This window comes from Leiobunum rupestre, chromosome 3 (genome assembly GCF_980474605.1).
Source record: "Leiobunum rupestre chromosome 3, qqLeiRupe1.1.hap1, whole genome shotgun sequence".
Taxonomy (NCBI): Eukaryota; Metazoa; Arthropoda; class Arachnida; order Opiliones; family Sclerosomatidae; genus Leiobunum; species Leiobunum rupestre.
In genome coordinates this window covers 25,837,304-25,863,076 of record NC_143386.1, presented here as the reverse complement: position 1 = coordinate 25,863,076, position 25,773 = coordinate 25,837,304, and the positions used below count along the sequence as shown (strand labels likewise).

The following is a 25,773-nucleotide window of genomic DNA, read 5'->3' as shown; positions in this document are numbered from 1 at the left end:
CCAAGGACCCAAAATATGTCACTTTTCAATTTAAAAAAATTGCCAAAAACCTCCGAAAGTTTCGTTCTAACAACAAGTCAAAACAGAACATTATGTATCTACCAGGGCTCGAACCTGGGACCTTCCGCGTGTTAGGCGGACGTGATAACCACTACACCATAGATACCCAAAACATTTCACTTTTCAACTTAAAAAAATTGCCAAAAACCTCCGAAAGTTTCGTTCTAACAACAAGTCAAAAAAGAAAATTATGTTTCTACCAGGGCTCGAACCTGGGACCTTCCGCGTGTTAGGCGGACGTGATAACCACTACACCATAGATACCCGAAACATATCACTTTTCAATTTAAAAAAATTGCCAAAAACCTCCGAAAGTTTCGTTCTAACAACAAGTCAAAAAAGAACATTATGTATCTACCAGGGCTCGAACCTGGGACCTTCCGCGTGTTAGGCGGACGTGATAACCACTACACAATAGATACCCGTCATAGCCATCGTAAATACGATGAAACTGTTTTAAAAATGGGCAAATTTTCGAGACCGAGAGCCTCCAATTCACTCGTCCACATATCGCTAAAATATCAACCTTCTTTGTATCTATCAGGGCTCGAAGCTGAGACCTTCCGCTTGTAAAGCGGACGTGATAACCACTACACCATAGATACGCTAGCGACTGCAACATGAACTGACGAAAATCGTCTTGGAGATAGGGTTGCATTTTGACCAAGGCCTGAACCAGTGGATTTCTTTAAAACGGATATTTTTGGTATTGAGAAGAAACCGTTTCATTGCCACCAAAATATTTTCTGCAATCTTTAAAAACTGAAGCCGGTCATGCCTCCCCGGCGGGGTATTTAACTCAGGTCTTCCGTAAAACAGGCGGTGATACTCAGCACTATACTACCAAGGACCCAAAATATGTCACTTTTCAATTTAAAAAAATTGCTAAAAACCTCCGAAAGTTTCGTTCTAACAACAAGTCAAAAAAGAACATTATGTATCTACCAGGGCTCGAACCTGGGACCTTCCGCGTGTTAGGCGGACGTGATAACCACTACACCATAGATACCCGTCATAGCCATCGTAAATACGATGAAACCGTTTTAAAAATGGGCAAATTTTCGAGACCGAGAGCCTCCAATTCACTCGTCCACATATCGCTAAAATATCAACCTTCTATGTATCTATCAGGGCTCAACCTGAGACCTTCCGCGTGTAAAGCGGACGTGATAACCACTACACCATAGATACGCTAGCGACTGCAACATGAACTGACGAAAATGGTCTTGGAGATAGGGTTGCATTTTGACCAAGGCCTGAACCAGTGGATTTCTTTAAAACGGATATTTTTGGTATTAAGAAGAAACCGTTTCATTGCCACCAAAATATTTTCTTTAATCTTTAAAAACTGAAGCCGGTCATGCCTCCCCGGCGGGGAATTTAACTCAGGTCTTCCGTAAAACAGGCGGTGATACTCAGCACTATACTACCAAGGACCCAAAATATGTCACTTTTCAATTTAAAAAAATTGCCAAAAACCTCCGAAAGTTTCGTTCTAACAACAAGTCAAAACAGAACATTATGTATCTACCAGGGCTCGAACCTGGGACCTTCCGCGTGTTAGGCGGACGTGATAATCACTACACCATAGATACCCAAAACATTTCACTTTTCAATTTAAAAAAATTGCCAAAAACCTCCGAAAGTTTCGTTCTAACAACAAGTCAAAAAAGAAAATTATGTTTCTACCAGGGCTCGAACCTGGGACCTTCCGCGTGTTAGGCGGACGTGATAACCACTACACCATAGATACCCAAAACATATCACTTTTCAATTTAAAAAAATTGCCAAAAACCTCCGAAAGTTTCGTTCTAACAACAAGTCAAAAAAGAACATTATGTATCTACCAGGGCTCGAACCTGGGACCTTTCGCGTGTTAGGCGGACGTGATAACCACTACACCATAGATACCCGTCATAGCCATCGTAAATACGATGAAACTGTTTTAAAAATGGGCAAATTTTCGAGACCGAGAGCCTCCAATTCACTCGTCCACATATCGCTAAAATATCAACCTTCTTTGTATCTATCAGGGCTCGAACCTGAGACCTTCCGCTTGTAAAGCGGACGTGATAACCACTACACCATAGATACGCTAGCGACTGCAACATGAACTGAAGAAAATCGTCTTGGAGATAGGGTTGCATTTTGACCAAGGCCTGAACCAGTGGATTTCTTTAAAACGGATATTTTTGGTATTGAGAAGAAACCGTTTCATTGCCACCAAAATATTTTCTGCAATCTTTAAAAACTGAAGCCGGTCATGCCTCCCCGGCGGGGTATTTAACTCAGGTCTTCCGTAAAACAGGCGGTGATACTCAGCACTATACTACCAAGGACCCAAAATATGTCACTTTTCAATTTAAAAAAATTGCTAAAAACCTCCGAAAGTTTCGTTCTAACAACAAGTCAAAAAAGAACATTATGTATCTACCAGGGCTCGAACCTGGGACCTTCCGCGTGTTAGGCGGACGTGATAACCACTACACCATAGATACCCGTCATAGCCATCGTAAATACGATGAAACCGTTTTAAAAATGGGCAAATTTTCGAGACCGAGAGCCTCCAATTCACTCGTCCACATATCGCTAAAATATCAACCTTCTATGTATCTATCAGGGCTCAACCTGAGACATTCCGCGTGTAAAGCGGACGTGATAACCACTACACCATAGATACGCTAGCGACTGCAACATGAACTGACGAAAATGGTCTTGGAGATAGGGTTGCATTTTGACCAAGGCCTGAACCAGTGGATTTCTTTAAAACGGATATTTTTGGTATTAAGAAGAAACCGTTTCATTGCCACCAAAATATTTTCTGCAATCTTTAAAAACTGAAGCCGGTCATGCCTCCCCGGCGGGGAATTTAACTCAGGTCTTCCGTAAAACAGGCGGTGATACTCAGCACTATACTACCAAGGACCCAAAATATGTCACTTTTCAATTTAAAAAAATTGCCAAAAACCTCCGAAAGTTTCGTTCTAACAACAAGTCAAAACAGAACATTATGTATCTACCAGGGCTCGAACCTGGGACCTTCCGCGTGTTAGGCGGACGTGATAACCACTACACCATAGATACCCAAAACATTTCACTTTTCAACTTAAAAAAATTGCCAAAAACCTCCGAAAGTTTCGTTCTAACAACAAGTCAAAAAAGAAAATTATGTTTCTACCAGGGCTCGAACCTGGGACCTTCCGCGTGTTAGGCGGACGTGATAACCACTACACCATAGATACCCAAAACATATCACTTTTCAATTTAAAAAAATTGCCAAAAACCTCCGAAAGTTTCGTTCTAACAACAAGTCAAAAAAGAACATTATGTATCTACCAGGGCTCGAACCTGGGACCTTCCGCGTGTTAGGCGGACGTGATAACCACTACACCATAGATACCCGTCATAGCCATCGTAAATACGATGAAACTGTTTTAAAAATGGGCAAATTTTCGAGACCGAGAGCCTCCAATTCACTCGTCCACATATCGCTAAAATATCAACCTTCTTTGTATCTATCAGGGCTCGAACCTGAGACCTTCCGCTTGTAAAGCGGACGTGATAACCACTACACCATAGATACGCTAGCGACTGCAACATGAACTGACGAAAATCGTCTTGGAGATAGGGTTGCATTTTGACCAAGGCCTGAACCAGTGGATTTCTTTAAAACGGATATTTTTGGTATTGAGAAGAAACCGTTTCATTGCCACCAAAATATTTTCTGCAATCTTTAAAAACTGAAGCCGGTCATGCCTCCCCGGCGGGGTATTTAACTCAGGTCTTCCGTAAAACAGGCGGTGATACTCAGCACTATACTACCAAGGACCCAAAATATGTCACTTTTCAATTTAAAAAAATTGCCAAAAACCTCCGAAAGTTTCGTTCTAACAACAAGTCAAAACAGAACATTATGTATCTACCAGGGCTCGAACCTGGGACCTTCCGCGTGTTAGGCGGACGTGATAACCACTACACCATAGATACCCAAAACATTTCACTTTTCAATTTAAAAAAATTGCCAAAAACCTCCGAAAGTTTCGTTCTAACAACAAGTCAAAAAAGAAAATTATGTTTCTACCAGGGCTCGAACCTGGGACCTTCCGCGTGTTAGGCGGACGTGATAACCACTACACCATAGATACCCAAAACATATCACTTTTCAATTTAAAAAAATTGCCAAAAACCTCCGAAAGTTTCGTTCTAACAACAAGTCAAAAAAGAACATTATGTATCTACCAGGGCTCGAACCTGGGACCTTTCGCGTGTTAGGCGGACGTGATAACCACTACACCATAGATACCCGTCATAGCCATCGTAAATACGATGAAACTGTTTTAAAAATGGGCAAATTTTCGAGACCGAGAGCCTCCAATTCACTCGTCCACATATCGCTAAAATATCAACCTTCTTTGTATCTATCAGGGCTCGAACCTGAGACCTTCCGCTTGTAAAGCGGACGTGATAACCACTACACCATAGATACGCTAGCGACTGCAACATGAACTGAAGAAAATCGTCTTGGAGATAGGGTTGCATTTTGACCAAGGCCTGAACCAGTGGATTTCTTTAAAACGGATATTTTTGGTATTGAGAAGAAACCGTTTCATTGCCACCAAAATATTTTCTGCAATCTTTAAAAACTGAAGCCGGTCATGCCTCCCCGGCGGGGTATTTAACTCAGGTCTTCCGTAAAACAGGCGGTGATACTCAGCACTATACTACCAAGGACCCAAAATATGTCACTTTTCAATTTAAAAAAATTGCTAAAAACCTCCGAAAGTTTCGTTCTAACAACAAGTCAAAAAAGAACATTATGTATCTACCAGGGCTCGAACCTGGGACCTTCCGCGTGTTAGGCGGACGTGATAACCACTACACCATAGATACCCGTCATAGCCATCGTAAATACGATGAAACCGTTTTAAAAATGGGCAAATTTTCGAGACCGAGAGCCTCCAATTCACTCGTCCACATATCGCTAAAATATCAACCTTCTATGTATCTATCAGGGCTCAACCTGAGACATTCCGCGTGTAAAGCGGACGTGATAACCACTACACCATAGATACGCTAGCGACTGCAACATGAACTGACGAAAATGGTCTTGGAGATAGGGTTGCATTTTGACCAAGGCCTGAACCAGTGGATTTCTTTAAAACGGATATTTTTGGTATTAAGAAGAAACCGTTTCATTGCCACCAAAATATTTTCTGCAATCTTTAAAAACTGAAGCCGGTCATGCCTCCCCGGCGGGGAATTTAACTCAGGTCTTCCGTAAAACAGGCGGTGATACTCAGCACTATACTACCAAGGACCCAAAATATGTCACTTTTCAATTTAAAAAAATTGCCAAAAACCTCCGAAAGTTTCGTTCTAACAACAAGTCAAAACAGAACATTATGTATCTACCAGGGCTCGAACCTGGGACCTTCCGCGTGTTAGGCGGACGTGATAACCACTACACCATAGATACCCAAAACATTTCACTTTTCAACTTAAAAAAATTGCCAAAAACCTCCGAAAGTTTCGTTCTAACAACAAGTCAAAAAAGAAAATTATGTTTCTACCAGGGCTCGAACCTGGGACCTTCCGCGTGTTAGGCGGACGTGATAACCACTACACCATAGATACCCAAAACATATCACTTTTCAATTTAAAAAAATTGCCAAAAACCTCCGAAAGTTTCGTTCTAACAACAAGTCAAAAAAGAACATTATGTATCTACCAGGGCTCGAACCTGGGACCTTCCGCGTGTTAGGCGGACGTGATAACCACTACACCATAGATACCCGTCATAGCCATCGTAAATACGATGAAACTGTTTTAAAAATGGGCAAATTTTCGAGACCGAGAGCCTCCAATTCACTCGTCCACATATCGCTAAAATATCAACCTTCTTTGTATCTATCAGGGCTCGAACCTGAGACCTTCCGCTTGTAAAGCGGACGTGATAACCACTACACCATAGATACGCTAGCGACTGCAACATGAACTGACGAAAATCGTCTTGGAGATAGGGTTGCATTTTGACCAAGGCCTGAACCAGTGGATTTCTTTAAAACGGATATTTTTGGTATTGAGAAGAAACCGTTTCATTGCCACCAAAATATTTTCTGCAATCTTTAAAAACTGAAGCCGGTCATGCCTCCCCGGCGGGGTATTTAACTCAGGTCTTCCGTAAAACAGGCGGTGATACTCAGCACTATACTACCAAGGACCCAAAATATGTCACTTTTCAATTTAAAAAAATTGCCAAAAACCTCCGAAAGTTTCGTTCTAACAACAAGTCAAAACAGAACATTATGTATCTACCAGGGCTCGAACCTGGGACCTTCCGCGTGTTAGGCGGACGTGATAACCACTACACCATAGATACCCGTCATAGCCATCGTAAATACGATGAAACCGTTTTAAAAATGGGCAAATTTTCGAGACCGAGAGCCTCCAATTCACTCGTCCACATATCGCTAAAATATCAACCTTCTATGTATCTATCAGGGCTCAAACTTAGACCTTCCGCGTGTAAAGCGGACGTGATAACCACTACACCATAGATACGCTAGCGACTGCAACATGAACTGACGAAAATGGTCTTGGAGATAGGGTTGCATTTTGACCAAGGCCTGAACCAGTGGATTTCTTTAAAACGGATATTTTTGGTATTAAGAAGAAACCGTTTCATTGCCACCAAAATATTTTCTGCAATCTTTAAAAACTGAAGCCGGTCATGCCTCCCCGGCGGGGAATTTAACTCAGGTCTTCCGTAAAACAGGCGGTGATACTCAGCACTATACTACCAAGGACCCAAAATATGTCACTTTTCAATTTAAAAAAATTGCCAAAAACCTCCGAAAGTTTCGTTCTAACAACAAGTCAAAAAAGAACATTATGTATCTACCAGGGCTCGAACCTGGGACCTTCCGCGTGTTAGGCGGACGTGATAACCACTACACCATAGATACCCGTCATAACCATCGTAAATACGATGAAACCGTTTTAAAAATGGGCAAATTTTCGAGACCGAGAGCCTCCAATTCACTCGTCCACATATCGCTAAAATATCAACCTTCTATGTATCTATCAGGGCTCAACCTGAGACCTTCCGCGTGTAAAGCGTACGTGATAACCACTACACCATAGATACGCTAGCGACTGCAACATGAACTGACGAAAATGGTCTTGGAGATAGGGTTGCATTTTGACCAAGGCCTGAACCAGTGGATTTCTTTAAAACGGATATTTTTGGTATTAAGAAGAAACCGTTTCATTGCCACCAAAATATTTTCTGCAATCTTTAAAAACTGAAGCCGGTCATGCCTCCCCGGCGGGGAATTTAACTCAGGTCTTCCGTAAAACAGGCGGTGATACTCAGCACTATACTACCAAGGACCCAAAATATGTCACTTTTCAATTTAAAAAAATTGCCAAAAACCTCCGAAAGTTTCGTTCTAACAACAAGTCAAAAAAGAACATTATGTATCTACCAGGGATCGAACCTGGGACCTTCCGCGTGTTAGGCGGACGTGATAACCACTACACCATAGATACCCGTCATAACCATCGTAAATACGATGAAACCGTTTTAAAAATGGGCAAATTTTCGAGACCGAGAGCCTCCAATTCACTCGTCCACATATCGCTAAAATATCAACCTTCTATGTATCTATCAGGGCTCAACCTGAGACCTTCCGCGTGTAAAGCGTACGTGATAACCACTACACCATAGATACGCTAGCGACTGCAACATGAACTGACGAAAATGGTCTTGGAGATAGGGTTGCATTTTGACCAAGGCCTGAACCAGTGGATTTCTTTAAAACGGATATTTTTGGTATTAAGAAGAAACCGTTTCATTGCCACCAAAATATTTTCTGCAATCTTTAAAAACTGAAGCCGGTCATGCCTCCCCGGCGGGGAATTTAACTCAGGTCTTCCGTAAAACAGGCGGTGATACTCAGCACTATACTACCAAGGACCCAAAATATGTCACTTTTCAATTTAAAAAAATTGCCAAAAACCTCCGAAAGTTTCGTTCTAACAACAAGTCAAAAAAGAACATTATGTATCTACCAGGGCTCGAACCTGGGACCTTCCGCGTGTTAGGCGGACGTGATAACCACTACACCATAGATACCCGTCATAACCATCGTAAATACGATGAAACCGTTTTAAAAATGGGCAAATTTTCGAGACCGAGAGCCTCCAATTCACTCGTCCACATATCGCTAAAATATCAACCTTCTATGTATCTATCAGGGCTCAACCTGAGACCTTCCGCGTGTAAAGCGTACGTGATAACCACTACACCATAGATACGCTAGCGACTGCAACATGAACTGACGAAAATGGTCTTGGAGATAGGGTTGCATTTTGACCAAGGCCTGAACCAGTGGATTTCTTTAAAACGGATATTTTTGGTATTAAGAAGAAACCGTTTCATTGCCACCAAAATATTTTCTGCAATCTTTAAAAACTGAAGCCGGTCATGCCTCCCCGGCGGGGAATTTAACTCAGGTCTTCCGTAAAACAGGCGGTGATACTCAGCACTATACTACCAAGGACCCAAAATATGTCACTTTTCAATTTAAAAAAATTGCCAAAAACCTCCGAAAGTTTCGTTCTAACAACAAGTCAAAAAAGAACATTATGTATCTACCAGGGCTCGAACCTGGGACCTTCCGCGTGTTAGGCGGACGTGATAACCACTACACCATAGATACCCGTCATAACCATCGTAAATACGATGAAACCGTTTTAAAAATGGGCAAATTTTCGAGACCGAGAGCCTCCAATTCACTCGTCCACATATCGCTAAAATATCAACCTTCTATGTATCTATCAGGGCTCAACCTGAGACCTTCCGCGTGTAAAGCGTACGTGATAACCACTACACCATAGATACGCTAGCGACTGCAACATGAACTAACGAAAATGGTCTTGGAGATAGGGTTGCATTTTGACCAAGGCCTGAACCAGTGGATTTCTTTAAAACGGATATTTTTGGTATTAAGAAGAAACCGTTTCATTGCCACCAAAATATTTTCTGCAATCTTTAAAAACTGAAGCCGGTCATGCCTCCCCGGCGGGGAATTTAACTCAGGTCTTCCGTAAAACAGGCGGTGATACTCAGCACTATACTACCAAGGACCCAAAATATGTCACTTTTCAATTTAAAAAAATTGCCAAAAACCTCCGAAAGTTTCCTTCTAACAACAAGTCAAAAAAGAACATTATGTATCTACCAGGGCTCGAACCTGGGACCTTCCGCGTGTTAGGCGGACGTGATAACCACTACACCATAGATACCCGTCATAACCATCGTAAATACGATGAAACCGTTTTAAAAATGGGCAAATTTTCGAGACCGAGAGCCTCCAATTCACTCGTCCACATATCGCTAAAATATCAACCTTCTATGTATCTATCAGGGTTCAACCTGAGACCTTCCGCGTGTAAAGCGTACGTGATAACCACTACACCATAGATACGCTAGCGACTGCAACATGAACTGACGAAAATGGTCTTGGAGATAGGGTTGCATTTTGACCAAGGCCTGAACCAGTGGATTTCTTTAAAACGGATATTTTTGGTATTAAGAAGAAACCGTTTCATTGCCACCAAAATATTTTCTGCAATCTTTAAAAACTGAAGCCGGTCATGCCTCCCCGGCGGGGAATTTAACTCAGGTCTTCCGTAAAACAGGCGGTGATACTCAGCACTATACTACCAAGGACCCAAAATATGTCACTTTTCAATTTAAAAAAATTGCCAAAAACCTCCGAAAGTTTCCTTCTAACAACAAGTCAAAAAAGAACATTATGTATCTACCAGGGCTCGAACCTGGGACCTTCCGCGTGTTAGGCGGACGTGATAACCACTACACCATAGATACCCGTCATAGCCATCGTAAATACGATGAAACCGTTTTAAAAATGGGCAAATTTTCGAGACCGAGAGCCTCCAATTCACTCGTCCACATATCGCTAAAATATCAACCTTCTATGTATCTATCAGGGCTCAACCTGAGACCTTCCGCGTGTAAAGCGGACGTGATAACCACTACACCATAGATACGCTAGCGACTGCAACATGAACTGACGAAAATGGTCTTGGAGATAGGGTTGCATTTTGACCAAGGCCTGAACCAGTGGATTTCTCTAAAACGGATATTTTTGGTATTAAGAAGAAATCGTTTCATTGCCACCAAAATATTTTCTGCAATCTTTAAAAACTGAAGCCGGTCATGCCTCCCCGGCGGGGTATTTAACTCAGGTCTTCCGTAAAACAGGCGGTGATACTCAGCACTATACTACCAAGGACCCAAAATATGTCACTTTTCAATTTAAAAAAATTGCTAAAAACCTCCGAAAGTTTCGTTCTAACAACAAGTCAAAAAAGAACATTATGTATCTCCCAGGGCTCGAACCTGGGACCTTCCGCGTGTTAGGCGGACGTGATAACCACTACACCATAGATACCCGTCATAGCCATCGTAAATACGATGAAACCGTTTTAAAAATGGGCAAATTTTCGAGACCGAGAGCCTCCAATTCACTCGTCCACATATCGCTAAAATATCAACCTTCTATGTATCTATCAGGGCTCAACCTGAGACCTTCCGCGTGTAAAGCGGACGTGATAACCACTACACCATAGATACGCTAGCGACTGCAACATGAACTGACGAAAATGGTCTTGGAGATAGGGTTGCATTTTGACCAAGGCCTGAACCAGTGGATTTCTTTAAAACGGATATTTTTGGTATTAAGAAGAAACCGTTTCATTGCCACCAAAATATTTTCTGCAATCTTTAAAAACTGAAGCCGGTCATGCCTCCCCGGCGGGGAATTTAACTCAGGTCTTCCGTAAAACAGGCGGTGATACTCAGCACTATACTACCAAGGACCCAAAATATGTCACTTTTCAATTTAAAAAAATTGCCAAAAACCTCCGAAAGTTTCGTTCTAACAACAAGTCAAAAAAGAACATTATGTATCTACCAGGGCTCGAACCTGGGACCTTCCGCGTGTTAGGCGGACGTGATAACCACTACACCATAGATACCCGTCATAGCCATCGTAAATACGATGAAACCGTTTTAAAAATGGGCAAATTTTCGAGACCGAGAGCCTCCAATTCACTCGTCCACATATCGCTAAAATATCAACCTTCTATGTATCTATCAGGGCTCAACCTGAGACCTTCCGCGTGTAAAGCGGACGTGATAACCACTACACCATAGATACGCTAGCGACTGCAACATGAGCTGACGAAAATGGTCTTGGAGATAGGGTTGCATTTTGACCAAGGCCTGAACCAGTGGATTTCTTTAAAACGGATATTTTTGGTATTAAGAAGAAACCGTTTCATTGCCACCAAAATATTTTCTGCAATCTTTAAAAACTGAAGCCGGTCATGCCTCCCCGGCGGGGAATTTAACTCAGGTCTTCCGTAAAACAGGCGGTGATACTCAGCACTATACTACCAAGGACCCAAAATATGTCACTTTTCAATTTAAAAAAATTGCCAAAAACCTCCGAAAGTTTCGTTCTAACAACAAGTCAAAAAAGAACATTATGTATCTACCACGGCTCGAACCTGGGACCTTCCGCGTGTTAGGCGGACGTGATAACCACTACACCATAGATACCCGTCATAGCCATCGTAAATACGATGAAACCGTTTTAAAAATGGGCAAATTTTCGAGACCGAGAGCCTCCAATTCACTCGTCCACATATCGCTAAAATATCAACCTTCTATGTATCTATCAGGGCTCAAACTGAGACCTTCCGCGTGTAAAGCGGACGTGATAACCACTACACCATAGATACGCTAGCGACTGCAACATGAACTGACGAAAATGGTCTTGGAGATAGGGTTGCATTTTGACCAAGGCCTGAACCAGTGGATTTCTTTAAAACGGATATTTTTGGTATTAAGAAGAAACCGTTTCATTGCCACCAAAATATTTTCTGCAATCTTTAAAAACTGAAGCCGGTCATGCCTCCCCGGCGGGGAATTTAACTCAGGTCTTCCGTAAAACAGGCGGTGATACTCAGCACTATACTACCAAGGACCCAAAATATGTCACTTTTCAATTTAAAAAAATTGCCAAAAACCTCCGAAAGTTTCGTTCTAACAACAAGTCAAAAAAGAACATTATGTATCTACCAGGGCTCGAACCTGGGACCTTCCGCGTGTTAGGCGGACGTGATAACCACTACACCATAGATACCCGTCATAGCCATCGTAAATACGATGAAACCGTTTTAAAAATGGGCAAATTTTCGAGACCGAGAGCCTCCAATTCACTCGTCCACATATCGCTAAAATATCAACCTTCTATGTATCTATCAGGGCTCAACCTGAGACCTTCCGCGTGTAAAGCGGACGTGATAACCACTACACCATAGATACGCTAGCGACTGCAACATGAACTGACGAAAATGGTCTTGGAGATAGGGTTGCATTTTGACCAAGGCCTGAACCAGTGGATTTCTTTAAAACGGATATTTTTGGTATTAAGAAGAAACCGTTTCATTGCCACCAAAATATTTTCTGCAATCTTTAAAAACTGAAGCCGGTCATGCCTCCCCGGCGGGGAATTTAACTCAGGTCTTCCGTAAAACAGGCGGTGATACTCAGCACTATACTACCAAGGACCCAAAATATGTCACTTTTCAATTTAAAAAAATTGCCAAAAACCTCCGAAAGTTTCGTTCTAACAACAAGTCAAAAAAGAACATTATGTATCTACCAGGGCTCGAACCTGGGACCTTCCGCGTGTTAGGCGGACGTGATAACCACTACACCATAGATACCCAAAACATTTCACTTTTCAATTTAAAAAAATTGCCAAAAACCTCCGAAAGTTTCGTTCTAACAACAAGTCAAAAAAGAAGATTATGTTTCTACCAGGGCTCGAACCTGGGACCTTCCGCGTGTTAGGCGGACGTGATAACCACTACACCATAGATACCCAAAACATATCACTTTTCAATTTAAAAAAATTGCCAAAAACCTCCGAAAGTTTCGTTCTAACAACAAGTCAAAAAAGAACATTATGTATCTACCAGGGCTCGAACCTGGGACCTTCCGCGTGTAAAGCGGACGTGATAACCACTACACCATAGATACGCTAGCGACTGCAACATGAACTGACGAAAATGGTCTTGGAGATAGGGTTGCATTTTGACCAAGGCCTGAACCAGTGGATTTCTTTAAAACGGATATTTTTGGTATTAAGAAGAAACCGTTTCATTGCCACCAAAATATTTTCTGCAATCTTTAAAAACTGAAGCCGGTCATGCCTCCCCGGCGGGGAATTTAACTCAGGTCTTCCGTAAAACAGGCGGTGATACTCAGCACTATACTACCAAGGACCCAAAATATGTCACTTTTCAATTTAAAAAAATTGCCAAAAACCTCCGAAAGTTTCGTTCTAACAACAAGTCAAAAAAGAACATTATGTATCTACCAGGGCTCGAACCTGGGACCTTCCGCGTGTTAGGCGGACGTGATAACCACTACACCATAGATACCCAAAACATTTCACTTTTCAATTTAAAAAAATTGCCAAAAACCTCCGAAAGTTTCGTTCTAACAACAAGTCAAAAAAGAAGATTATGTTTCTACCAGGGCTCGAACCTGGGACCTTCCGCGTGTTAGGCGGACGTGATAACCACTACACCATAGATACCCAAAACATATCACTTTTCAATTTAAAAAAATTGCCAAAAACCTCCGAAAGTTTCGTTCTAACAACAAGTCAAAAAAGAACATTATGTATCTACCAGGGCTCGAACCTGGGACCTTCCGCGTGTTAGGCGGACGTGATAACCACTACACCATAGATACCCGTCATAGCCATCGTAAATACGATGAAACTGTTTTAAAAATGGGCAAATTTTCGAGACCGAGAGCCTCCAATTCACTCGTCCACATATCGCTAAAATATCAACCTTCTTTGTATCTATCAGGGCTCGAACCTGAGACCTTCCGCGTGTAAAGCGGACGTGATAACCACTACACCATTGATACGCTAGCGACTTCAACATGAACTGACGAAAATCGTCTTGGAGATAGGGTTGCATTTTGACCAAGACTTGAACCAGTGGATTTCTTTAAAACGGATATTTTTGGTATTAAGAAGAAACCGTTTCATTGCCACCAAAATATTTTCTGCAATCTTTAAAAACTGAAGCCGGTCATGCCTCCCCGGCGGGGTATTTAACTCAGGTCTTCCGTAAAACAGGCGGTGATACTCAGCACTATACTACCAAGGACCCAAAATATGTCACTTTTCAATTTAAAAAAATTGCTAAAAACCTCCGAAAGTTTCGTTCTAACAACAAGTCAAAAAAGAACATTATGTATCTACCAGGGCTCGAACCTGGGACCTTCCGCGTGTTAGGCGGACGTGATAACCACTACACCATAGATACCCAAAACATTTCACTTTTCAATTTAAAAAAATTGCCAAAAACCTCCGAAAGTTTCGTTCTAACAACAAGTCAAAAAAGAAAATTATGTTTCTACCAGGGCTCGAACCTGGGACCTTCCGCGTGTTAGGCGGACGTGATAACCACTACACCATAGATACCCAAAACATATCACTTTTCAATTTAAAAAAATTGCCAAAAACCTCCGAAAGTTTCGTTCTAACAACAAGTCAAAAAAGAACATTATGTATCTACCAGGGCTCGAACCTGGGACCTTCCGCGTGTTAGGCGGACGTGATAACCACTACACCATAGATACCCGTCATAACCATCGTAAATACGATGAAACCGTTTTAAAAATGGGCAAATTTTCGAGACCGAGAGCCTCCAATTCACTCGTCCACATATCGCTAAAATATCAACCTTCTATGTATCTATCAGGGCTCAACCTGAGACCTTCCGCGTGTAAAGCGGACGTGATAACCACTACACCATAGATACGCTAGCGACTGCAACATGAACTGACGAAAATGGTCTTGGAGATAGGGTTGCATTTTGACCAAGGCCTGAACCAGTGGATTTCTTTCAAACGGATATTTTTGGTATTAAGAAGAAACCGTTTCATTGCCACCAAAATATTTTCTGCAATCTTTAAAAACTGAAGCCGGTCATGCCTCCCCGGCGGGGAATTTAACTCAGGTCTTCCGTAAAACAGGCGGTGATACTCAGCACTATACTACCAAGGACCCAAAATATGTCACTTTTCAATTTAAAAAAATTGCCAAAAACCTCCGAAAGTTTCGTTCTAACAACAAGTCAAAACAGAACATTATGTATCTACCAGGGCTCGAACCTGGGACCTTCCGCGTGTTAGGCGGACGTGATAACCACATCACCATAGATACCCGTCATAGCCATCGTAAATACGATGAAACCGTTTTAAAAATGCGCAAATTTTCGAGACCGAGAGCCTCCAATTCACTCGTCCACATATCGCTAAAATATCAACCTTCTATGTATCTATCAGGGCTCAACCTGAGACCTTCCGCGTGTAAAGCGGACGTGATAACCACTACACCATAGATACGCTAGCGACTGCAACATGAACTGACGAAAATGGTCTTGGAGATAGGGTTGCATTTTGACCAAGGCCTGAACCAGTGGATTTCTCTAAGACGGATATTTTTGGTATTAAGAAGAAACCGTTTCATTGCCACCAAAATATTTTCTGCAATCTTTAAAAACTGAAGCCGGTCATGCCTCCCCGGCGGGGAATTTATCTCAGGTCTTCCGTAAAACAGGCGGTGATACTCAGCACTATACTACCAAGGACCCAAAATATGTCACTTTTCAATTTAAAAAAATTGCCAAAAACCTCCGAAAGTTTCGTTCTAACAACAAGTCAAAAAAGAACATTATGTATCTACCAGGGCTCGAACCTGGGACCTTCCGCGTGTTAGGCGGACGTGATAACCACTACACCATATATACCCGTCATAGCCATCGTAAATACGATGAAACCGTTTTAAAAATGGGCAAATTTTCGAGACCGAGAGCCTCCAATTCACTCGTCCACATATCGCTAAAATATCAACCTTCTATGTATCTATCAGGGCTCAACCTGAGACCTTCCGCGTGTAAAGCGGACGTGATAACCACTACACCATAGATACGCTAGCGACTGCAACATGAACTGACGAAAATGGTCTTGGAGATAGGGTTGCATTTTGACCAAGGCCTGAACCAGTGGATTTCTCTAAAACGGATATTTTTGGTATTAAGAAGAAACCGTTTCATTGCCACCAAAATATTTTCTGCAATCTTTAAAAACTGAAGCCGGTCATGCCTCCCCGGCGGGGTATTTAACTCAGGTCTTCCGTAAAACAGGCGGTGATACTCAGCACTATACTACCAAGGACCCAAAATATGTCACTTTTCAATTTAAAAAAATTGCTAAAAACCTCCGAAAGTTTCGTTCTAACAACAAGTCAAAAAAGAACATTATGTATCTACCAGGGCTCGAACCTGGGACCTTCCGCGTGTTAGGCGGACGTGATAACCACTACACCATAGATACCCGTCATAGCCATCGTAAATACGATGAAACCGTTTTAAAAATGGGCAAATTTTCGAGACCGAGAGCCTCCAATTCACTCGTCCACATATCGCTAAAATATCAACCTTCTATGTATCTATCAGGGCTCAACCTGAGACCTTCCGCGTGTAAAGCGGACGTGATAACCACTACACCATAGATACGCTAGCGACTGCAACATGAACTGACGAAAATGGTCTTGGAGATAGGGTTGCATTTTGACCAAGGCCTGAACCAGTCGATTTCTTTAAAACGGATATTTTTGGTATTAAGAAGAAACCGTTTCATTGCCACCAAAATATTTTCTGCAATCTTTAAAAACTGAAGCCGGTCATGCCTCCCCGGCGGGGAATTTAACTCAGGTCTTCCGTAAAACAGGCGGTGATACTCAGCACTATACTACCAAGGACCCAAAATATGTCACTTTTCAATTTAAAAAAATTGCCAAAAACCTCCGAAAGTTTCGTTCTAACAACAAGTCAAAACAGAACATTATGTATCTACCAGGGCTCGAACCTGGGACCTTCCGCGTGTTAGGCGGACGTGATAACCACTACACCATAGATACCCAAAACATTTCACTTTTCAATTTAAAAAAATTGCCAAAAACCTCCGAAAGTTTCGTTCTAACAACAAGTCAAAAAAGAACATTATGTATCTACCAGGGCTCGAACCTGGGACCTTCCGCGTGTTAGGCGGACGTGATAACCACTACACCATAGATACCCGAAACATATCACTTTTCAATTTAAAAAAATTGCCAAAAACCTCCGAAAGTTTCGTTCTAACAACAAGTCAAAAAAGAAAATTATGTTTCTACCAGGGCTCGAACCTGGGACCTTCCGCGTGTTAGGCGGACGTGATAACCACTACACCATAGATACCCGAAACATATCACTTTTCAATTTAAAAAAATTGCCAAAAACCTCCGAAAGTTTCGTTCTAACAACAAGTCAAAAAAGAACATTATGTATCTACCAGGGCTCGAACCTGGGACCTTCCGCGTGTTAGGCGGACGTGATAACCACTACACCATAGATACCCGTCATAGCCATCGTAAATACGATGAAACTGTTTTAAAAATGGGCAAATTTTCGAGACCGAGAGCCTCCAATTCACTCGTCCACATATCGCTAAAATATCAACCTTCTTTGTATCTATCAGGGCTCGAAGCTGAGACCTTCCGCTTGTAAAGCGGACGTGATAACCACTACACCATAGATACGCTAGCGACTGCAACATGAACTGACGAAAATCGTCTTGGAGATAGGGTTGCATTTTGACCAAGGCCTGAACCAGTGGATTTCTTTAAAACGGATATTTTTGGTATTGAGAAGAAACCGTTTCATTGCCACCAAAATATTTTCTGCAATCTTTAAAAACTGAAGCCGGTCATGCCTCCCCGGCGGGGTATTTAACTCAGGTCTTCCGTAAAACAGGCGGTGATACTCAGCACTATACTACCAAGGACCCAAAATATGTCACTTTTCAATTTAAAAAAATTGCTAAAAACCTCCGAAAGTTTCGTTCTAACAACAAGTCAAAAAAGAACATTATGTATCTACCAGGGCTCGAACCTGGGACCTTCCGCGTGTTAGGCGGACGTGATAACCACTACACCATAGATACCCGTCATAGCCATCGTAAATACGATGAAACCGTTTTAAAAATGGGCAAATTTTCGAGACCGAGAGCCTCCAATTCACTCGTCCACATATCGCTAAAATATCAACCTTCTATGTATCTATCAGGGCTCAACCTGAGACCTTCCGCGTGTAAAGCGGACGTGATAACCACTACACCATAGATACGCTAGCGACTGCAACATGAACTGAGGAAAATGGTCTTGGAGATAGGGTTGCATTTTGACCAAGGCCTGAACCAGTGGATTTCTTTAAAACGGATATTTTTGGTATTAAGAAGAAACCGTTTCATTGCCACCAAAATATTTTCTTTAATCTTTAAAAACTGAAGCCGGTCATGCCTCCCCGGCGGGGAATTTAACTCAGGTCTTCCGTAAAACAGGCGGTGATACTCAGCACTATACTACCAAGGACCCAAAATATGTCACTTTTCAATTTAAAAAAATTGCCAAAAACCTCCGAAAGTTTCGTTCTAACAACAAGTCAAAACAGAACATTATGTATCTACCAGGGCTCGAACCTGGGACCTTCCGCGTGTTAGGCGGACGTGATAATCACTACACCATAGATACCCAAAACATTTCACTTTTCAATTTAAAAAAATTGCCAAAAACCTCCGAAAGTTTCGTTCTAACAACAAGTCAAAAAAGAAAATTATGTTTCTACCAGGGCTCGAACCTGGGACCTTCCGCGTGTTAGGCGGACGTGATAACCACTACACCATAGATACCCAAAACATATCACTTTTCAATTTAAAAAAATTGCCAAAAACCTCCGAAAGTTTCGTTCTAACAACAAGTCAAAAAAGAACATTATGTATCTACCAGGGCTCGAACCTGGGACCTTTCGCGTGTTAGGCGGACGTGATAACCACTACACCATAGATACCCGTCATAGCCATCGTAAATACGATGAAACTGTTTTAAAAATGGGCAAATTTTCGAGACCGAGAGCCTCCAATTCACTCGTCCACATATCGCTAAAATATCAACCTTCTTTGTATCTATCAGGGCTCGAACCTGAGACCTTCCGCTTGTAAAGCGGACGTGATAACCACTACACCATAGATACGCTAGCGACTGCAACATGAACTGAAGAAAATCGTCTTGGAGATAGGGTTGCATTTTGACCAAGGCCTGAACCAGTGGATTTCTTTAAAACGGATATTTTTGGTATTGAGAAGAAACCGTTTCATTGCCACCAAAATATTTTCTGCAATCTTTAAAAACTGAAGCCGGTCATGCCTCCCCGGCGGGGTATTTAACTCAGGTCTTCCGTAAAACAGGCGGTGATACTCAGCACTATACTACCAAGGACCCAAAATATGTCACTTTTCAATTTAAAAAAATTGCTAAAAACCTCCGAAAGTTTCGTTCTAACAACAAGTCAAAAAAGAACATTATGTATCTACCAGGGCTCGAACCTGGGACCTTCCGCGTGTTAGGCGGACGTGATAACCACTACACCATAGATACCCGTCATAGCCATCGTAAATACGATGAAACCGTTTTAAAAATGGGCAAATTTTCGAGACCGAGAGCCTCCAATTCACTCGTCCACATATCGCTAAAATATCAACCTTCTATGTATCTATCAGGGCTCAACCTGAGACATTCCGCGTGTAAAGCGGACGTGATAACCACTACACCATAGATACGCTAGCGACTGCAACATGAACTGACGAAAATGGTCTTGGAGATAGGGTTGCATTTTGACCAAGGCCTGAACCAGTGGATTTCTTTAAAACGGATATTTTTGGTATTAAGAAGAAACCGTTTCATTGCCACCAAAATATTTTCTGCAATCTTTAAAAACTGAAGCCGGTCATGCCTCCCCGGCGGGGAATTTAACTCAGGTCTTCCGTAAAACAGGCGGTGATACTCAGCACTATACTACCAAGGACCCAAAATATGTCACTTTTCAATTTAAAAAAATTGCCAAAAACCTCCGAAAGTTTCGTTCTAACAACAAGTCAAAACAGAACATTATGTATCTACCAGGGCTCGAACCTGGGACCTTCCGCGTGTTAGGCGGACGTGATAACCACTACACCATAGATACCCAAAACATTTCACTTTTCAACTTAAAAAAATTGCCAAAAACCTCCGAAAGTTTCGTTCTAACAACAAGTCAAAAAAGAAAATTATGTTTCTACCAGGGCTCGAACCTGGGACCTTCCGCGTGTTAGGCGGACGTGATAACCACTACACCATAGATACCCAAAACATATCACTTTTCAATTTAAAAAAATTGCCAAAAACCTCCGAAAGTTTCGTTCTAACAACAAGTCAAAAAAGAACATTATGTATCTACCAGGGCTCGAACCTGGGACCTTCCGCGTGTTAGGCGGACGTGATAACCACTACACCATAGATACCCGTCATAGCCATCGTAAATACGATGAAACTGTTTTAAAAATGGGCAAATTTTCGAGACCGAGAGCCTCCAATTCACTCGTCCACATATCGCTAAAATATCAACCTTCTTTGTATCTATCAGGGCTCGAACCTGAGACCTTCCGCTTGTAAAGCGGACGTGATAACCACTACACCATAGATACGCTAGCGACTGCAACATGAACTGACGAAAATCGTCTTGGAGATAGGGTTGCATTTTGACCAAGGCCTGAACCAGTGGATTTCTTTAAAACGGATATTTTTGGTATTGAGAAGAAACCGTTTCATTGCCACCAAAATATTTTCTGCAATCTTTAAAAACTGAAGCCGGTCATGCCTCCCCGGCGGGGTATTTAACTCAGGTCTTCCGTAAAACAGGCGGTGATACTCAGCACTATACTACCAAGGACCCAAAATATGTCACTTTTCAATTTAAAAAAATTGCCAAAAACCTCCGAAAGTTTCGTTCTAACAACAAGTCAAAACAGAACATTATGTATCTACCAGGGCTCGAACCTGGGACCTTCCGCGTGTTAGGCGGACGTGATAACCACTACACCATAGATACCCAAAACATTTCACTTTTCAATTTAAAAAAATTGCCAAAAACCTCCGAAAGTTTCGTTCTAACAACAAGTCAAAAAAGAAAATTATGTTTCTACCAGGGCTCGAACCTGGGACCTTCCGCGTGTTAGGCGGACGTGATAACCACTACACCATAGGTACCCACAACATATCACTTTTCAATTTAAAAAAATTGCCAAAAACCTCCGAAAGTTTCGTTCTAACAACAAGTCAAAAAAGAACATTATGTATCTACCAGGGCTCGAACCTGGGACCTTCCGCGTGTTAGGCGGACGTGATAACCACTACACCATAGATACCCGTCATAGCCATCGTAAATACGATGAAACTGTTTTAAAAATGGGCAAATTTTCGAGACCGAGAGCCTCCAATTCACTCGTCCACATATCGCTAAAATATCAACCTTCTTTGTATCTATCAGGGCTCGAACCTGAGACCTTCCGCTTGTAAAGCGGACGTGATAACCACTACACCATAGATACGCTAGCGACTGCAACATGAACTGACGAAAATCGTCTTGGAGATAGGGTTGCATTTTGACCAAGGCCTGAACCAGTGGATTTCTTTAAAACGGATATTTTTGGTATTGAGAAGAAACCGTTTCATTGCCACCAAAATATTTTCTGCAATCTTTAAAAACTGAAGCCGGTCATGCCTCCCCGGCGGGGTATTTAACTCAGGTCTTCCGTAAAACAGGCGGTGATACTCAGCACTATACTACCAAGGACCCAAAATATGTCACTTTTCAATTTAAAAAAATTGCTAAAAACCTCCGAAAGTTTCGTTCTAACAACAAGTCAAAAAAGAACATTATGTATCTACCAGGGCTCGAATCTGGGACCTTCCGCGTGTTAGGCGGACGTGATAACCACTACACCATAGATACCCGTCATAGCCATCGTAAATACGATGAAACCGTTTTAAAAATGGGCAAATTTTCGAGACCGAGAGCCTCCAATTCACTCGTCCACATATCGCTAAAATATCAACCTTCTATGTATCTATCAGGGCTCAACCTGAGACCTTCCGCGTGTAAAGCGGACGTGATAACCACTACACCATAGATACGCTAGCGACTGCAACATGAACTGACGAAAATGGTCTTGGAGATAGGGTTGCATTTTGACCAAGGCCTGAACCAGTGGATTTCTTTAAAACGGATATTTTTGGTATTAAGAAGAAACCGTTTCATTGCCACCAAAATATTTTCTTTAATCTTTAAAAACTGAAGCCGGTCATGCCTCCCCGGCGGGGAATTTAACTCAGGTCTTCCGTAAAACAGGCGGTGATACTCAGCACTATACTACCAAGGACCCAAAATATGTCACTTTTCAATTTAAAAAAATTGCCAAAAACCTCCGAAATTGTCTTTTTAACAACAAGTCAAAACAGAACATTATGTATCTACCAGGGCTCGAACCTGGGACCTTCCGCGTGTTAGGCGGACGTGATAACCACTACACCATAGATACCCAAAACATTTCACTTTTCAATTTAAAAAAATTGCCAAAAACCTCCGAAAGTTTCGTTCTAACAACAAGTCAAAAAAGAAAATTATGTTTCTACCAGGGCTCGAACCTGGGACCTTCCGCGTGTTAGGCGGACGTGATAACCACTACACCATAGATACCCAAAACATATCACTTTTCAATTTAAAAAAATTGCCAAAAACCTCCGAAAGTTTCGTTCTAACAACAAGTCAAAAAAGAACATTATGTATCTACCAGGGCTCGAACCTGGGACCTTCCGCGTGTTAGGCGGACGTGATAACCACTACACCATAGATACCCGTCATAGCCATCGTAAATACGATGAAACTGTTTTAAAAATGGGCAAATTTTCGAGACCGAGAGCCTCCAATTCACTCGTCCACATATCGCTAAAATATCAACCTTCTTTGTAACTATCAGGGCTCGAACCTGAGACCTTCCGCGTGTAAAGCGGACGTGATAACCACTACACCATAGATACGCTAGCGACTGCAACATGAACTGACGAAAATCGTCTTGGAGATAGGGTTGCATTTTGACCAAGGCCTGAACCAGTGGATTTCTTTAAAACGGATATTTTTGGTATTAAGAAGAAACCGTTTCATTGCCACCAAAATATTTTCTGCAATCTTTAAAAACTGAAGCCGGTCATGCCTCCCCGGCGGGGTATTTAACTCAGGTCTTCCGTAAAACAGGCGGTGATACTCAGCACTATACTACCAAGGACCCAAAATATGTCACTTTTCAATTTAAAAAAATTGCTAAAAACCTCCGAAAGTTTCGTTCTAACAACAAGTCAAAAAAGAACATTATGTATCTACCAGGGCTCGAACCTGGGACCTTCCGCGTGTTAGGCGGACGTGATAACCACTACACCATAGATACCCGTCATAGCCATCGTAAATACGATGAAACCGTTTTAAAAATGGGCAAATTTTCGAGACCGAGAGCCTCCAATTCACTCGTCCACATATCGCTAAAATACCAACCTTCTATGTATCTATCAGGGCTCAACCTGAGACCTTCCGCGTGTAAAGCGGACGTGATAACCACTACACCATAGATACGCTAGCGACTGTAACATGAACTGACGAAAATCGTCTGGGTGATAGGGTTGCATTTTGACCAAGGCCTGAATCATTGGATTTCTTTAAAACGGATATTTTTGGTATTAAGAAGAAACCGTTTCATTGCCACCAAAATATTTTCTGCAATCTTTAAAAACTGAAGCCGGTCATGCCTCCCCGGCGGGGAATTTAACTCAGGTCTTCCGTAAAACAGGCGGTGATACTCAGCACTATACTAGCAAGGACCCAAAAAATGTCACTTTTCAATTTAAAAAAATTGCCAAAAACCTCCGAAAGTTTCGTTCTAACAACAAGTCAAAAAAGAACATTATGTATCTATCAGGGCTCGAACCTGGGACCTTCCGCGTGTTAGGCGGACGTGATAACCACTACACCATAGATACCCAAAACATTTCACTTTTCAATTTAAAAAAATTGCCAAAAACCTCCGAAAGTTTCGTTCTAACAACAAGTCAAAAAAGAACATTATGTTTCTACCAGGGCTCGAACCTGGGACCTTCCGCGTGTTAGGGTTGCATTTTGACCAAGGCCTGAACCAGTGGATTTCTTTAAAACGGATATTTTTGGTATTAAGAAGAAACCGTTTCATTGCCACCAAAATATTTTCTGCAATCTTTAAAAACTGAAGCCGGTCATGCCTCCCCGGCGGGGAATTTAACTCAGGTCTTCCGTAAAACAGGCGGTGATACTCAGCACTATACTACCAAGGACCCAAAATATGTCACTTTTCAATTTAAAAAAATTGCCAAAAACCTCCGAAAGTTTCGTTCTAACAACAAGTCAAAAAAGAACATTATGTATCTACCAGGGCTCGAACCTGGGACCTTCCGCGTGTTAGGCGGACGTGATAACCACTACACCATAGATACCCGTCATAACCATCGTAAATACGATGAAACCGTTTTAAAAATGGGCAAATTTTCGAGACCGAGAGCCTCCAATTCACTCGTCCACATATCGCTAAAATATCAACCTTCTTTGTATCTATCAGGGCTCGAACCTGAGACCTTCCGCGTGTTAGGCGGACGTGATAACCACTACACCATAGATACCCAAAACATTTCACTTTTCAATTTAAAAAAATTGCCAAAAACCTCCGAAAGTTTCGTTCTAACAACAAGTCAAAAAAGAACATTATGTTTCTACCAGGGCTCGAACCTGGGACCTTCCGCGTGTTAGGCGGACGTGATAACCACTACACCACAGATACCCAAAACATTTCACTTTTCAATTTAAAAAAATTGCCAAAAACCTCCGAAAGTTTCGTTCTAACAACAAGCCAAAAAAGAACATTATGTATCTACCAGGGCTCGAACCTGGGACCTTCCGCGTGTTAGGCGGACGTGATAACCACTACACCATAGATACCCAAAACATTTCACTTTTCAATTTAAAAAAATTGCCAAAAACCTCCGAAAGTTTCGTTCTAACAACAAGTCAAAAAAGAACATTATGTTTCTACCAGGGCTCGAACCTGGGACCTTCCGCGTGTTAGGCGGACGTGATAACCACTACACCATAGATACCCAAAACATATCACTTTTCAATTTAAAAAAATTGCCAAAAACCTCCGAAAGTTTCGTTCTAACAACAAGTCAAAAAAGAACATTATGTATCTACCAGACTCGAACCTGGGACCTTCCGCGTGTTAGGCGGACGTGATAACCACTACACCATAGATACCCGTCATAGCCATCGTAAATACGATGAAACTGTTTTAAAAATGGGCAAATTTTCGAGACCGAGAGCCTCCAATGCACTCGTCCACATATCGCTAAAATATCAACCTTCTTTGTATCTATCAGGGCTCGAACCTGAGACCTTCCGCGTGTAAAGCGGACGTGATAACCACTACACCATAGATACGCTAGCGACTGCAACATGAACTGACGAAAATCGTCTTGGAGATAGGGTTGCATTTTGACCAAGGCCTGAACCAGTGGATTTCTTTAAAACGGATATTTTTGGTAT

General features: G+C 41.9%; 51 non-coding genes across 51 annotated transcripts; all 51 read right to left on the bottom strand.

Moving 5' to 3' along the window:
• Positions 1 to 93: 93 nt before the first annotated feature.
• TRNAV-AAC (transfer RNA valine (anticodon AAC)) lies at positions 94 to 166 on the bottom strand. The gene has a single exon. It is a non-coding gene; the product is annotated as a tRNA-Val (tRNA).
• A 426-nt stretch (positions 167 to 592) lies between these two features.
• TRNAV-UAC (transfer RNA valine (anticodon UAC)) lies at positions 593 to 665 on the bottom strand. The gene has a single exon. It is a non-coding gene; the product is annotated as a tRNA-Val (tRNA).
• A 331-nt stretch (positions 666 to 996) lies between these two features.
• Positions 997 to 1,069, bottom strand: TRNAV-AAC (transfer RNA valine (anticodon AAC)). Its single transcript has one exon. It is a non-coding gene; the product is annotated as a tRNA-Val (tRNA).
• A 1,012-nt stretch (positions 1,070 to 2,081) lies between these two features.
• On the bottom strand, positions 2,082 to 2,154 carry TRNAV-UAC (transfer RNA valine (anticodon UAC)). The gene has a single exon. It is a non-coding gene; the product is annotated as a tRNA-Val (tRNA).
• A 331-nt stretch (positions 2,155 to 2,485) lies between these two features.
• Positions 2,486 to 2,558, bottom strand: TRNAV-AAC (transfer RNA valine (anticodon AAC)). Its single transcript has one exon. It is a non-coding gene; the product is annotated as a tRNA-Val (tRNA).
• A 513-nt stretch (positions 2,559 to 3,071) lies between these two features.
• TRNAV-AAC (transfer RNA valine (anticodon AAC)) lies at positions 3,072 to 3,144 on the bottom strand. The gene has a single exon. It is a non-coding gene; the product is annotated as a tRNA-Val (tRNA).
• A 243-nt stretch (positions 3,145 to 3,387) lies between these two features.
• TRNAV-AAC (transfer RNA valine (anticodon AAC)) lies at positions 3,388 to 3,460 on the bottom strand. The gene has a single exon. It is a non-coding gene; the product is annotated as a tRNA-Val (tRNA).
• Positions 3,461 to 3,570: 110 nt separating this feature from the next.
• TRNAV-UAC (transfer RNA valine (anticodon UAC)) lies at positions 3,571 to 3,643 on the bottom strand. Its single transcript has one exon. It is a non-coding gene; the product is annotated as a tRNA-Val (tRNA).
• A 331-nt stretch (positions 3,644 to 3,974) lies between these two features.
• Positions 3,975 to 4,047, bottom strand: TRNAV-AAC (transfer RNA valine (anticodon AAC)). Its single transcript has one exon. It is a non-coding gene; the product is annotated as a tRNA-Val (tRNA).
• A 426-nt stretch (positions 4,048 to 4,473) lies between these two features.
• TRNAV-UAC (transfer RNA valine (anticodon UAC)) lies at positions 4,474 to 4,546 on the bottom strand. The gene has a single exon. It is a non-coding gene; the product is annotated as a tRNA-Val (tRNA).
• A 331-nt stretch (positions 4,547 to 4,877) lies between these two features.
• On the bottom strand, positions 4,878 to 4,950 carry TRNAV-AAC (transfer RNA valine (anticodon AAC)). The gene has a single exon. It is a non-coding gene; the product is annotated as a tRNA-Val (tRNA).
• A 513-nt stretch (positions 4,951 to 5,463) lies between these two features.
• TRNAV-AAC (transfer RNA valine (anticodon AAC)) lies at positions 5,464 to 5,536 on the bottom strand. The gene has a single exon. It is a non-coding gene; the product is annotated as a tRNA-Val (tRNA).
• Positions 5,537 to 5,779: 243 nt separating this feature from the next.
• Positions 5,780 to 5,852, bottom strand: TRNAV-AAC (transfer RNA valine (anticodon AAC)). The gene has a single exon. It is a non-coding gene; the product is annotated as a tRNA-Val (tRNA).
• Positions 5,853 to 5,962: 110 nt separating this feature from the next.
• Positions 5,963 to 6,035, bottom strand: TRNAV-UAC (transfer RNA valine (anticodon UAC)). Its single transcript has one exon. It is a non-coding gene; the product is annotated as a tRNA-Val (tRNA).
• A 331-nt stretch (positions 6,036 to 6,366) lies between these two features.
• On the bottom strand, positions 6,367 to 6,439 carry TRNAV-AAC (transfer RNA valine (anticodon AAC)). The gene has a single exon. It is a non-coding gene; the product is annotated as a tRNA-Val (tRNA).
• Positions 6,440 to 6,952: 513 nt separating this feature from the next.
• Positions 6,953 to 7,025, bottom strand: TRNAV-AAC (transfer RNA valine (anticodon AAC)). Its single transcript has one exon. It is a non-coding gene; the product is annotated as a tRNA-Val (tRNA).
• Positions 7,026 to 7,538: 513 nt separating this feature from the next.
• On the bottom strand, positions 7,539 to 7,611 carry TRNAV-AAC (transfer RNA valine (anticodon AAC)). Its single transcript has one exon. It is a non-coding gene; the product is annotated as a tRNA-Val (tRNA).
• Positions 7,612 to 8,124: 513 nt separating this feature from the next.
• Positions 8,125 to 8,197, bottom strand: TRNAV-AAC (transfer RNA valine (anticodon AAC)). The gene has a single exon. It is a non-coding gene; the product is annotated as a tRNA-Val (tRNA).
• A 513-nt stretch (positions 8,198 to 8,710) lies between these two features.
• Positions 8,711 to 8,783, bottom strand: TRNAV-AAC (transfer RNA valine (anticodon AAC)). Its single transcript has one exon. It is a non-coding gene; the product is annotated as a tRNA-Val (tRNA).
• A 513-nt stretch (positions 8,784 to 9,296) lies between these two features.
• On the bottom strand, positions 9,297 to 9,369 carry TRNAV-AAC (transfer RNA valine (anticodon AAC)). The gene has a single exon. It is a non-coding gene; the product is annotated as a tRNA-Val (tRNA).
• Positions 9,370 to 9,882: 513 nt separating this feature from the next.
• TRNAV-AAC (transfer RNA valine (anticodon AAC)) lies at positions 9,883 to 9,955 on the bottom strand. The gene has a single exon. It is a non-coding gene; the product is annotated as a tRNA-Val (tRNA).
• A 1,099-nt stretch (positions 9,956 to 11,054) lies between these two features.
• TRNAV-AAC (transfer RNA valine (anticodon AAC)) lies at positions 11,055 to 11,127 on the bottom strand. Its single transcript has one exon. It is a non-coding gene; the product is annotated as a tRNA-Val (tRNA).
• A 1,099-nt stretch (positions 11,128 to 12,226) lies between these two features.
• TRNAV-AAC (transfer RNA valine (anticodon AAC)) lies at positions 12,227 to 12,299 on the bottom strand. Its single transcript has one exon. It is a non-coding gene; the product is annotated as a tRNA-Val (tRNA).
• Positions 12,300 to 12,812: 513 nt separating this feature from the next.
• On the bottom strand, positions 12,813 to 12,885 carry TRNAV-AAC (transfer RNA valine (anticodon AAC)). Its single transcript has one exon. It is a non-coding gene; the product is annotated as a tRNA-Val (tRNA).
• A 243-nt stretch (positions 12,886 to 13,128) lies between these two features.
• TRNAV-UAC (transfer RNA valine (anticodon UAC)) lies at positions 13,129 to 13,201 on the bottom strand. Its single transcript has one exon. It is a non-coding gene; the product is annotated as a tRNA-Val (tRNA).
• Positions 13,202 to 13,532: 331 nt separating this feature from the next.
• Positions 13,533 to 13,605, bottom strand: TRNAV-AAC (transfer RNA valine (anticodon AAC)). The gene has a single exon. It is a non-coding gene; the product is annotated as a tRNA-Val (tRNA).
• A 243-nt stretch (positions 13,606 to 13,848) lies between these two features.
• On the bottom strand, positions 13,849 to 13,921 carry TRNAV-AAC (transfer RNA valine (anticodon AAC)). Its single transcript has one exon. It is a non-coding gene; the product is annotated as a tRNA-Val (tRNA).
• A 110-nt stretch (positions 13,922 to 14,031) lies between these two features.
• Positions 14,032 to 14,104, bottom strand: TRNAV-UAC (transfer RNA valine (anticodon UAC)). The gene has a single exon. It is a non-coding gene; the product is annotated as a tRNA-Val (tRNA).
• A 331-nt stretch (positions 14,105 to 14,435) lies between these two features.
• Positions 14,436 to 14,508, bottom strand: TRNAV-AAC (transfer RNA valine (anticodon AAC)). The gene has a single exon. It is a non-coding gene; the product is annotated as a tRNA-Val (tRNA).
• Positions 14,509 to 14,751: 243 nt separating this feature from the next.
• TRNAV-AAC (transfer RNA valine (anticodon AAC)) lies at positions 14,752 to 14,824 on the bottom strand. The gene has a single exon. It is a non-coding gene; the product is annotated as a tRNA-Val (tRNA).
• Positions 14,825 to 16,509: 1,685 nt separating this feature from the next.
• On the bottom strand, positions 16,510 to 16,582 carry TRNAV-AAC (transfer RNA valine (anticodon AAC)). The gene has a single exon. It is a non-coding gene; the product is annotated as a tRNA-Val (tRNA).
• Positions 16,583 to 17,095: 513 nt separating this feature from the next.
• TRNAV-AAC (transfer RNA valine (anticodon AAC)) lies at positions 17,096 to 17,168 on the bottom strand. Its single transcript has one exon. It is a non-coding gene; the product is annotated as a tRNA-Val (tRNA).
• An 85-nt stretch (positions 17,169 to 17,253) lies between these two features.
• On the bottom strand, positions 17,254 to 17,326 carry TRNAV-AAC (transfer RNA valine (anticodon AAC)). The gene has a single exon. It is a non-coding gene; the product is annotated as a tRNA-Val (tRNA).
• A 243-nt stretch (positions 17,327 to 17,569) lies between these two features.
• TRNAV-AAC (transfer RNA valine (anticodon AAC)) lies at positions 17,570 to 17,642 on the bottom strand. The gene has a single exon. It is a non-coding gene; the product is annotated as a tRNA-Val (tRNA).
• A 110-nt stretch (positions 17,643 to 17,752) lies between these two features.
• TRNAV-UAC (transfer RNA valine (anticodon UAC)) lies at positions 17,753 to 17,825 on the bottom strand. Its single transcript has one exon. It is a non-coding gene; the product is annotated as a tRNA-Val (tRNA).
• A 331-nt stretch (positions 17,826 to 18,156) lies between these two features.
• On the bottom strand, positions 18,157 to 18,229 carry TRNAV-AAC (transfer RNA valine (anticodon AAC)). The gene has a single exon. It is a non-coding gene; the product is annotated as a tRNA-Val (tRNA).
• Positions 18,230 to 19,241: 1,012 nt separating this feature from the next.
• TRNAV-UAC (transfer RNA valine (anticodon UAC)) lies at positions 19,242 to 19,314 on the bottom strand. The gene has a single exon. It is a non-coding gene; the product is annotated as a tRNA-Val (tRNA).
• A 331-nt stretch (positions 19,315 to 19,645) lies between these two features.
• Positions 19,646 to 19,718, bottom strand: TRNAV-AAC (transfer RNA valine (anticodon AAC)). Its single transcript has one exon. It is a non-coding gene; the product is annotated as a tRNA-Val (tRNA).
• Positions 19,719 to 20,231: 513 nt separating this feature from the next.
• Positions 20,232 to 20,304, bottom strand: TRNAV-AAC (transfer RNA valine (anticodon AAC)). Its single transcript has one exon. It is a non-coding gene; the product is annotated as a tRNA-Val (tRNA).
• A 243-nt stretch (positions 20,305 to 20,547) lies between these two features.
• Positions 20,548 to 20,620, bottom strand: TRNAV-AAC (transfer RNA valine (anticodon AAC)). The gene has a single exon. It is a non-coding gene; the product is annotated as a tRNA-Val (tRNA).
• A 110-nt stretch (positions 20,621 to 20,730) lies between these two features.
• Positions 20,731 to 20,803, bottom strand: TRNAV-UAC (transfer RNA valine (anticodon UAC)). Its single transcript has one exon. It is a non-coding gene; the product is annotated as a tRNA-Val (tRNA).
• Positions 20,804 to 21,134: 331 nt separating this feature from the next.
• Positions 21,135 to 21,207, bottom strand: TRNAV-AAC (transfer RNA valine (anticodon AAC)). Its single transcript has one exon. It is a non-coding gene; the product is annotated as a tRNA-Val (tRNA).
• Positions 21,208 to 21,450: 243 nt separating this feature from the next.
• TRNAV-AAC (transfer RNA valine (anticodon AAC)) lies at positions 21,451 to 21,523 on the bottom strand. The gene has a single exon. It is a non-coding gene; the product is annotated as a tRNA-Val (tRNA).
• Positions 21,524 to 21,633: 110 nt separating this feature from the next.
• TRNAV-UAC (transfer RNA valine (anticodon UAC)) lies at positions 21,634 to 21,706 on the bottom strand. Its single transcript has one exon. It is a non-coding gene; the product is annotated as a tRNA-Val (tRNA).
• Positions 21,707 to 22,623: 917 nt separating this feature from the next.
• On the bottom strand, positions 22,624 to 22,696 carry TRNAV-AAC (transfer RNA valine (anticodon AAC)). The gene has a single exon. It is a non-coding gene; the product is annotated as a tRNA-Val (tRNA).
• A 243-nt stretch (positions 22,697 to 22,939) lies between these two features.
• Positions 22,940 to 23,012, bottom strand: TRNAV-AAC (transfer RNA valine (anticodon AAC)). The gene has a single exon. It is a non-coding gene; the product is annotated as a tRNA-Val (tRNA).
• Positions 23,013 to 23,122: 110 nt separating this feature from the next.
• Positions 23,123 to 23,195, bottom strand: TRNAV-UAC (transfer RNA valine (anticodon UAC)). The gene has a single exon. It is a non-coding gene; the product is annotated as a tRNA-Val (tRNA).
• A 331-nt stretch (positions 23,196 to 23,526) lies between these two features.
• TRNAV-AAC (transfer RNA valine (anticodon AAC)) lies at positions 23,527 to 23,599 on the bottom strand. Its single transcript has one exon. It is a non-coding gene; the product is annotated as a tRNA-Val (tRNA).
• A 999-nt stretch (positions 23,600 to 24,598) lies between these two features.
• Positions 24,599 to 24,671, bottom strand: TRNAV-AAC (transfer RNA valine (anticodon AAC)). The gene has a single exon. It is a non-coding gene; the product is annotated as a tRNA-Val (tRNA).
• A 426-nt stretch (positions 24,672 to 25,097) lies between these two features.
• TRNAV-AAC (transfer RNA valine (anticodon AAC)) lies at positions 25,098 to 25,170 on the bottom strand. Its single transcript has one exon. It is a non-coding gene; the product is annotated as a tRNA-Val (tRNA).
• Positions 25,171 to 25,595: 425 nt separating this feature from the next.
• Positions 25,596 to 25,668, bottom strand: TRNAV-UAC (transfer RNA valine (anticodon UAC)). The gene has a single exon. It is a non-coding gene; the product is annotated as a tRNA-Val (tRNA).
• Between the last annotated feature and the right edge of the window lie 105 nt (positions 25,669 to 25,773).